This window comes from Silene latifolia, chromosome 4 (assembly GCF_048544455.1).
Source record: "Silene latifolia isolate original U9 population chromosome 4, ASM4854445v1, whole genome shotgun sequence".
In the NCBI taxonomy this organism is placed as follows: domain Eukaryota; kingdom Viridiplantae; phylum Streptophyta; class Magnoliopsida; order Caryophyllales; family Caryophyllaceae; genus Silene; species Silene latifolia.
Genome location: NC_133529.1, coordinates 38578100 through 38588300, shown reverse-complemented (window position 1 = coordinate 38588300; position 10201 = coordinate 38578100). Strand labels below are relative to the sequence as shown.

Here is a 10201-nt window from a genome sequence, read left to right as displayed (position 1 = left end):
CAAGAAATGAGTGAGTTATGACTGTTTTACGAAAACTGGACAGTGCTGAGAATTGGGGTACTCGATCGAGTATCCTTGGTACTCGATCGAGTAAGGGGGCACTCGATCGAGTACCTTAGTTACTCGATCGAGTAGCCCTGGTGATTTGTTTTACGTGCTTCTGATCTTCACCTACTCGATCGAGTAAGTCCCTTACTCGATCGAGTGGCCTGTACTCGATCTAGTGACCCCTGTTTTGGGTCATATGCTTATCTTTTGACTTCGTTGCATATTTTGTTTAATTCAAAGATGTTATTTTACTTCTTTATGCATTGTTTTACATGTATGTTGGTCTTGAAACGTAAGTTACCCAATCTTATGGTGAAGTGAGTGGCACCTGTGGTGAGTAGGAGTTCGGTGGGAGGACATGATTTATATGTGTTGTGATCGGTAGAGGAAAAATAAAAGGAAGATTGGTAAGGCTTAATTGAGGCATAGGGCATGTTGTGTGGGACGAGATGAGTGACATGATTGTATGTTGAGTAATGAAAATGTAAGTGAATGTGGGCAAGGGATGATGTAAGTCTAAGGAACGTGAGAATGAAAAGATTGAAAGGAAGGTTTGGATAGTGGCAACTTGAGATGTGTAAAGAATTATGGAGTGAGATGGTTAGGAGTCGTGTGGGTTAAGAATATACACAGTGAAAGTTCGTTTTAAAGGGGTTGAGAAGAGTAGTATATAGTGAACTTTATGGAGACATGTTGCGAGGTGGATTTGTAGACAGTGAGTGAGTTTGGGAGATTTGGTTTATTAAGAGGTGAAACTACGTGTGATTTCTTTGGGCATTTAACGGCATGAAATTAAATGAAGTTGTTTAAACATTAAACATTGATTTTTATGGACAAAATTAGTGGCAAGTGTAAGTGATAGCATAATAAGAGAAGATCCATGGTAAGAAAGAGTGAGATGATATCAATATAAGATAATGAGATGTGAGTCTTGGAGCAATGAGAAAGTAACCGGAACACTAAAGAGTTAAGAAGAAGTAATAAGGAGTTTTATGGTTAATTGATTTTGTCGAGAGTAAAAGAAAAGAATGAGGGGAGTAAAACTAGGAAAAATGTTGACCGGAGTTATGTGATATAAAAGTAAGGAATCGTAAATATGTATGATACTATCATGGGGATTTGAGTTAACAGTTACATAGGAGTCTCGGGACGACATGATTATTCATGGGTTTTGAGGAATTAAGGGAGTAAGAGGTTGATAGAGTATCTGCACGATATGAGATATTGGTGGAGAGTTAGATGACGATACGGTTAAGGATAGTGTTGGGAAGAATGTTGAGGTAAATTTTGTTGGTGGATTTGATGTTCGTTATTTGGAATGTTAACCAAAGATAGGAAAGAAACCGTGATGTTTAGAGATGAGTGTAAGAGGTTTGATGTCCGGACAGTGGTGGTGTTATGGTTTGTGACTAATGGTTAAGAGTGATGGTATATTAGAAAGGTAGCAATTCTAAAGAGGTTGATTTGGTAGGGACCTGATAGTTGTGTATGATTGTGAGAGGGTATAAGATGTGGTTAGATGAGGCGGATGCTAATAGTTGAGTATTAATGGTGTGGCTACATTTGGCAGAGGAAGATGGATATGCGAATAGGAGAATATGTTTTGAGGTGTATACGAGTTAAGCTCGGGAGATAGGTAACTTTTATCAGGTGGTAACTTACGTGATCAGGATTGACTGGTTGGATGTGATTACGGGTCTGTGATATATATAAATGTTTGTGTGAGGTTTTGACCTCACAAGTCGTGATATGGTGTGATTATCATAAAGTTGTTATTTGAATTTTCTGTAATACATGTTGGATACGAGAACGTAATGGAATGATGTTTAAAAAGGTAATAATTTGACTGTTTTGGCATGACTAGTTATGCTTGTCTGTATTCATGGTACATGTCAATCTGTGATATGGTAAGGGGATGATATTCACGAGGTAATTATCTGTTTAATTCATAAAATATGTCGTGTTATGATTTAGTAAAGCGGATTTGAGTAAGTTTTTCTTGTCGAGAAATTATTCCGAGTCAAAAGATTTATGGGAGTTGTATGCGATTGTGATGACTATCGATGTGGGTGTTGTGCCTCGGTGGTGATCCGGCACGGTACATGTCTTTGTGATGCGGGTATTTTCGCATCGCTGCCGGTGTAGCTGTTGGTGGCGGTGTTGTGATGCCGTCACCGGTTGTGGTGGAGTAGGTGGGATGATTATGATTGGAGTTTCAAAGTACATACCATACATAGATTGTTGTTTTGTTTGATGTTGCTTCCTGTGAGTTTCAGTTTGTACAGATAGACAGTTGTTTTGTTATTGATGTTTCTTACCAGGTTAAGTTGGGAATGAGGGTAGAATATGATATGAAATAGAGTGGTATATGTTTTCGCTGTTGTCATGGTATATTGATATTCTGATGGGACACGGTTGTGAGAGGTTGTTCTGATAATTTTGATCTTGTTCTAGATAAGGCTTTAGTGGACATGGTAATGGCAAGTGATTCGTAGAACATGTGTAGTAATGATCCGATATATGCAGTGGTTCATAATCCTTTGTTGAGACAGTGAGTGTAGGGCGTTGAGTAATTAGTGTCGTGTTAAGTTATGTATGAGGCTTGCGGTAATAAAAGAAAGGAACTTGAGGATCTAGTGTGAGTGTACGTAACAAGTGTGGATCGTGAGTTATGCTTTTGGCGGTAAGAGTTTTATGTAGTTTATATAGAGAGGTGTGTCATGTTGCGGTAATAGGGAACAAGTGAAGTTTTGGGTTAAATTAAGGATTTTGTGGTATAGGTTAGGTGGTGTGACGAGAGAAGTGAAGTATGAGAGTTGTTTAAGTAAGTGAGCCTTGGGTAGGTGCATGGCGAGTGTTTAGATTATAGGTGGTTATCTTTGACATGCGATGGTGATGAGGATTATGAAAAGATATATCTAGGATTTAGTATTAGTGAGTTACGAGGACGTAACATTTATCTTAAGAGGAGTAGGAGGCGATAAAAGAGAGTTTCATGGTGGTGCATGTTGTAATATAATTGGAAGTAGAGTGTTAGCGTAGTGTAAAGGAGGGATTTGTTTTGTGGATAATACTTATAAAAGGCCATGGCCGTGCTTGTAGTAGTGTGATGCTTCGGAGTATGAGAATATTTTATATAATGTTGACAGTTGGAGAATGATGTTATGAGTCTGAGTAAACTTCGAGGACGAAGTTCCTTTTAAGGGTGGTAGAATGTAACATTCCGTTTGATGTCTAGGAGTGTCTTGATTTTGGATTTGATAGTGGATGATATTATGGAGCTAGTAGTGTTAGTGGATGGTGGTTGGTTATGTATGAAGTTGGTGTCGTGAGAGATGAATATGTGGTGGATACGATATCGTGAGTCATGTTAAGGAAGTAAACATAGTTGGTGGAGTGGGTGTTAAGAGTTCATGTTTTATGTTTGGTCGAGTTTTTGAGTTCTTAGTTATGTTGTTGTGTCTTGGTCGAGTTAGTATGGTTGTTTTTAGAGTATGGGTTGAACTTCGGGGACGAAGTTCTTTTTAAGGAGGGAAGACTGTAATACTCCGTATTTATAAGTCTTGGGGTACTCTATCGAGTAGGTCTTACTCTGTCGAGTAAGGGTAAATTGCGTTTTAGAAAAGTTTCTGACCTGTAGGGTACTCTATCAAGTAGCCTTAGGTACTCGATAGAGTAAGGGGGTACTCTATCAAGTAGCCTTAGGTACTCGATAGAGTAAGGGGGTACTCTATCGAGTAGCCTTAGGTACTCGATAGAGTAAGGGGGTACTCGATAGAGTAAGGGGGTACTCGATCGAGTAGCCTTTCGAGTAGCCGGTTTTACGGGGAGTTTTCTCGGGTTTTGTTAATTATGCGATTAAGGTATATAAGCTTTGTCGTCATTATTCTAAATCACTTTTGCAAAACCTAAATTACTGTTTAAGAGAGAAAGCAAGCAAGTTCTTCATCCTAATCGCATTATTAGCAATACCCGGAGTTTGGAAGGTCAGTTCTGAGCGTTGATTATACCGTTGAGTTCCTTGCGTCGAGGGTAAAATCTATGTACCCTTTTTATTATCTTTCCTTTGATTTGGTTAAACTCTAATTTAGAGATTTGGGGGTTTTATGTGTAGTATGTGATTTGATAGCCTTTATGTGTTGTATGATAGGAGGAGGGTTCATAGAGGAAGCTTTTTGATTCAGCAGTAGAGACCGTCTGATTGTGTGCTTACCAGGTAGGATTTCCTACTTAGTATTAGTCCCATAATGGGATATTGGTTGATGTGTTGAGATTGATTGTTGATATAGTAATTGTATTGTGACGGTTGTGATTGCGATTGTGTTTGTGATTGTTGTCCAGTGGTTCTCGAGGCGTGTCCTACGGCCGAGTGGGGTCACTTGCGGAGTGGCTTCACGCCCTAGTTTCGCCCTTCGTGGAACCCGCCACGGAAGGGGATGTGCACATTAATGGACAGGGTTATCGCTCACTATGTGGAGCGGGGATTTGGTGGGTACGGCCGCGTCCCCCACTCGGCGGGTAGGGTCCAAAGTGGACGATCGGTGATTGAGATTGTTGGGATTGGTGATGATTGTGTGTGTGTGACGTTAAGCCGTTCTGTTTGTCTTATTGTTGATATATTGAGTTGTGTGATTAGTACGACCCCGTTTAAATGTTTTAAAAACTCGTGGTGATCCATTCGGGGTGGTGAGCATTATTGAGCGGTATGGTATGACGCGTATGGGATAGTTGGGATGAGTCATCACGTGGCAGTTAGAAGTCTTCCACTGTGTCAGACGATGTTTTATAGCTTTAATAGTTTTAGCAGTAGACCGTCTGAGAGTTGTATTTCTTTTTATCAGTTTGGTATTGCTATGTAATCACTTTAAACTTTATTTTCTTTTAAAGTTGTTTCGTTATTGTCTTATGAATATCATGCCTCGGGTAACCGAGATGGTGGCATCCTTATACCTTAGTGGTCCTGGTAAGGCACTTGGAGTATGGGGGTGTTACAGATTCCGTCAACAAGCTCTTGAGAGCTTATATGAGGCTTGGGAGAGGTACAAAGAGCTTCAAAGACAATGCCCACATCATGTGTTAGATGATTGGTTTCTAGCAATAACATTCTACAATGGATGCCCAATATGGCAATTCCCGAGTTGTGCCATCCAAAGGTAAAGAAGAATCCTCCAACAACTCCGTTTTGCTAGCTCAAATTGCCTTGCTCCAAAAACAATTGACGGAAAGAGATGCTAAATATTTCATTCAACAACTCAATGTCGTGTCTTCACCAAGTCAAATCGTTGTTTGTGATGGTTGTGGAGGTGCGGGTCATTACGCTGCTCATTGCCGAGCCATTATTAAAGAGGTAAATGCTTTTCAAGCTTTTAGACAAAGTTCATATCCACCGGGTACATTTTCCAACACTTATAACCCGAATACAAAATTCCATCCGAACTTGTCTTACACTAGCAACAATGTGCTTAACCCTCAACCCCCACCACAACAAAATGCCTATGTCCCTCAACAACAAAAATATGTCCCTCCACTGGGTTATCAAAATCAACAAAGGCCCCCACAAAACAATTACCAACAAAATACACCACAAAATGGCCAACAAAACAATCAAGGAGGAGGTAAGCTTAAGGGCTTGATAGTACAAATGCAAAGGGAATTATTGGCTCACATTCAAAAGAATGATCAAGCTCATAGTGCCGTGGTCAAGATGTTGGAACAACAAGTGGCTCAATTAGCCGTTTCTAACTCTCAAAGGAAGAACGATCAACTACCTCCCCAAGGTGAGAAACCACACGAGACCGTCAATTCTATCTCCTTGAGAAGTGGTACAAGCTATGATGGGCCATCTATGACTTTGGATGATGAGGTAGTTGTTAAAAAGGCCAAGCTTGGGGGAAATGATAAAAAGAAGGCTAGTGAAGAGCCTCTTGTTAAGGATCTTGTGCCATTTCCTCATCGATTGTTGATGCTAAAGAGGAAGAGCAAGCTTGATGCCAAGAATGTTGAGTCCCCTATGCCCAAAGGAAGTGACAAGGTGGTTGTTGAAGAAGTCTCTCCTAATGCTAAGGAGAGTGATGCCGTTTCAAAGAAGGTGAGTGTTCCCAATGAGAAAGAGAAAGTGAAAGATGTGGAGGATGCTCCTCCCAAGGAAGTTGTTCAAGTACCATTCCCCCATCGCCTGACAAAGCACAAGGAAGAAGGTAAGCTTGGTAAGTTCATGGAAATATGTAAGAATTTACAAGTCACCATCCCGTTTATGGAATTGCTTACCCAAGTCCCTTCTTATTCAAATTTTATGAAGGAGATTCTCTCAAAGAAGCGATCCTTCAATGAGATTGAGACCATTGCATTCACCAAAGAGTGTAGTGCACTCATACAAAATAAGTCTCCCCTGAAACTTAAAGACCCCGATAGCTTTTCTATTCCTTGCACTATAGGCACATATACCATTGATAAGGCCCTTTGCGACCTAGGTGCTAGTGTGAGTGTCACATTGCAAATGGCGGACCGTTCTTTAAAGCGACCCTTAGGTGTCTTAGAAGATGTACCCGTCAAAGTTGGCAAGTTTTTCATACCCGTTGACTTCCTCATACTTGATATGGCCGAGGACTCACAAACCCCAATTATATTGGGTAGGCCATTTTTCGCACCGTGGGTGAGCTAATTTATGTGAAAAATGGGAGGTTGACGTTGGAAGTGGGTGATAACCGGGTTTCCTTTAGCAAAAACAACACTATTAGAAGCCCAATGTTACAAGAGTCTTGTTATTTATTTAGCAATGTGGACTCTTCTCTTGCCTCTACTACACTTGGCTCCTTATTAATGGATCCGTTGGAGGACGCTATTGGTGTTGGTTGTTTTTTAGGTGACGATGCTAAGGGCACTAATGCTAAGAGTGCCAAAAAGAAAGGGAAATTTTATTTGAAGAATTTCAAATGGTTGCAGAATGCAAAGAAAGCTATGAAATGGAGCTTGGTTGGTGGCAAGCTCAATGACAAAACTTGAATCAAATAGCTTCTTACGTCGTGTGGGACGTTAAACCAGCGCTTCTTGGGAGGCAACCCAAGCTTTTTATTTGCTTTTATTTATTTATGTTTTTAATTTTCTGCAATTTATTGTTTTTCGTGGATTAGTAATAAAATACTCGATTTGACGATGTTTCTTTTTGTGATTTTTAGGTGAAAATGAAGAAAAAGGCTTATAAGTGAATATGGCACGCTTCCCCATGCAAGAATTCCGTTCGGGGACGTGGTTTTCGAGAAACTAGAGAAGAATTACCACCCATAAGCAAGCAAGTCAAATGCGGGCATGAGCAGTCAACCCCGATCGGGGTTGGGGCCCCGATCGGGTCGTGGTTCTGTGGTTTTCTTTCGCTGCTTTATACGGGTAAGTAAAAAAAAAATTCTATCATTCACTCTCATAACCCGACGGTACTTTGTCTTCTCTATCTCCATTGTTCTTCTTTAGTTCTTCATCTAAAATCACAAGGAAACATCAATTTCTTCATTGATTTGCAAGATTCATTCACCCATTAACATCAAATTGGTAAGTTTTCTTCTCTTTTCTCTTTAAATTAATCCATTTCAATCAATTAATTGGATTATGCAAACCCTAACACAATTTGGGGGAATTCGATTTTGTGCTTTTTAGTGCTTGAAATTGATTATAGAATGCTTATTTCATGTTTGTAGTGTGAATTAGTTCACTAAATCATACTATTATGCCTATTAGGATGAATGTTGGTTTGCCTTAAGATGAATTCTTGTCTTAAATTTCAGAAAAACGGCACCGAGAAGACCTTATATCCAAGGTGCTTCTAAGAGAAGGAGAGGTGAGGCGGAATCCTCTCATGCTGCGGAGGATGTGCAAATGGAAGAAGTCCCGGAGTGGCAAGACCCGGATTCTCCGGGTGTGATCTTCAATTCACAAGCTCAATACAACAATTGGGTTATCTTAAAGAGCAAAGGTATAAAACCAACCAAATTTCTCAACCAAGCTTCTTTAAACAACATTGGAATTGAGAAAAATGTGAAAGCTTTGTTTAAAAATCTTGGTATGAAGCATTGTTACACAATGAATTATAAGACCTTTCCCGAACTCACCCTTGAGTTCTTAAGCTCTTTCGAGTTTCATAGGTCTAGGAAACCCGGTTTTATTGTTTTTGTTACCTTTCGCTTGTTTAATGAAGACCATAGGATGGACTTAGCGGACTTTGCCGCTATCTTTCAATTGCCTCACAAGGACTTACCCACCGAATCACCCGATTCTTATAACCCCGTTTTGACTTGGAATGCCTTTTCTCACTTGCCTTTTCAAGGTTGGGACCATAGCCCTCATCAATATATACATTACCCCGACATAAGGATTTGGCAAAGGTTTATGGGATGGACCTTTTTTGGGATAAATGAACCTCATTCGGTGAGGAAGATTGAGGTACAGATTTTGGGTGCTTTCTTGAATGTTGATGGTGATGAGAAATGGGGAATCAATATCCCCTACCACTTTGCGGTCCACTTGACCAAACAATGCAACCCCAAAAATAGTTGTATTGTCTTGGGGGGTTTGGTTACTAAGATTGTTCACCACTTGTGTAGGTTTAACCAAGAGAATACCACTTTGAGACCATTGCTTGAGTCTAGGGAAAAGGGAGTTGGGCTTGATTATGAATATTTTCTTTCTTGTAATTGGTTTAGGGATGCTTACCCTAACATGGTTTGGAAGATAGGTAGGCAAGACTCCATTAGTCTACCCGAAGAAAAGAAAGAAATTAAGGCTTTGGTTCATACTAAGCCTCATCATGGGAGTGACACCTTTACTAGACCTACTTACCATTTGGCCCTAAGAGGTGAGACCCATACCACCGTTGAGAGGCGTGTGGGAGGTCAACCCTCTCAAGCACGTCACTCCACCTCTAGCATTGAGTCACCCTCTAGCATAGAAATGATGAATATGATGCGGTAAATGAACTTAGGTGTTAATCAAATTCGTGATGACCAACGACTTGTATTGCATCCTATTCATGATCATTTTGCTAGGCAAAGAGTTGTCCAACCCGAGGGGCCACACCCTTCATTTTATACTTATCCTCCGGGTGGATTTCCTCCTTCTTCCCCTATCCCCCCTCCTCTTCCTAACAATGATGCAGGTACATTTACTACATATGCACCCGGTCCGGATTTTTGTGGTTCGGATTATGGTGTTGAGGCATTACAAGGAGGATATGGTGGCTATGGTGGATATGGTGGGTATAGTAGCTATGGTAATGGTCTTGATAGTGGCCAAGATATTGGTGAGTATGTTGTTGGAATATGTGTCCTCCGACAATAATGTGATCACAACTGTTGATCATGATGATCACATGTTTAAATCTCATTATAAAGAATACAATTGGGAAGTAATATTTTACTGTCAACTGGTCCACACATATCGGTAATGATTGGCTGACTAGAGTTTGACATTATCAAGTCAGTGCGGCGGTGGTGATCGATTGATCCCCTAGGTCATACCTAAAGGGCAACACTCTTAATGGATCAATTAATTGATCGTATAACGTTACGAGTCAATTAAATTATTTAAAATTGACGGACGATTTTGGAAGTAATATTTACGTGTCTCATTGAAATTTGATTAAATGAGATACGATCTAAGTAATCGATTTGTTTCATTACTCAGATGAAATTATTGTTTAAGGAAACAATTGAAATTGAATGAATTATTATAAATACAAATTGTTGTGATTTATAATTGGTTAAATATTTTGGTACTAGTAATTATGAATTACTAGGTCAATTTTTGTATATGACGTATTTTCATTAATACGTTGATTTTTAATATGTTAAAAATACATAACAATTTTATGTGACATGTGACATGTGACATATTGACAAATTGACAAAAATAAAATGGACTCCATTTTACATATGTACCGAAATTAAGAGAGGGTTTAGGATAATATTGTGTTTATTATGTGAGTGGTAAGCATGATGATTACCCTAATTGACTAGCCATGCAAACCTAGTGTTCATTGTGAAGAACAACTCAAGCATGCATTGGCTCTCTCTAATCCCCTCTTCCACCCGGTTTTTGAGAGGAAAAACCACTTTGGTTTTTCCTCTTATTTTACCTAATATACACTAAAATAAAGTGGTTGTTCATT

The 10201-nt window shown here is 39.6% G+C and overlaps 1 non-coding gene across 1 annotated transcript; it reads right to left on the bottom strand.

Moving 5' to 3' along the window:
* Positions 1-5018: 5018 nt before the first annotated feature.
* On the bottom strand, positions 5019-5126 carry LOC141654046 (small nucleolar RNA R71). Its single transcript, XR_012547627.1, has one exon. It is a non-coding gene; the product is annotated as a small nucleolar RNA R71 (small nucleolar RNA).
* Between the last annotated feature and the right edge of the window lie 5075 nt (positions 5127-10201).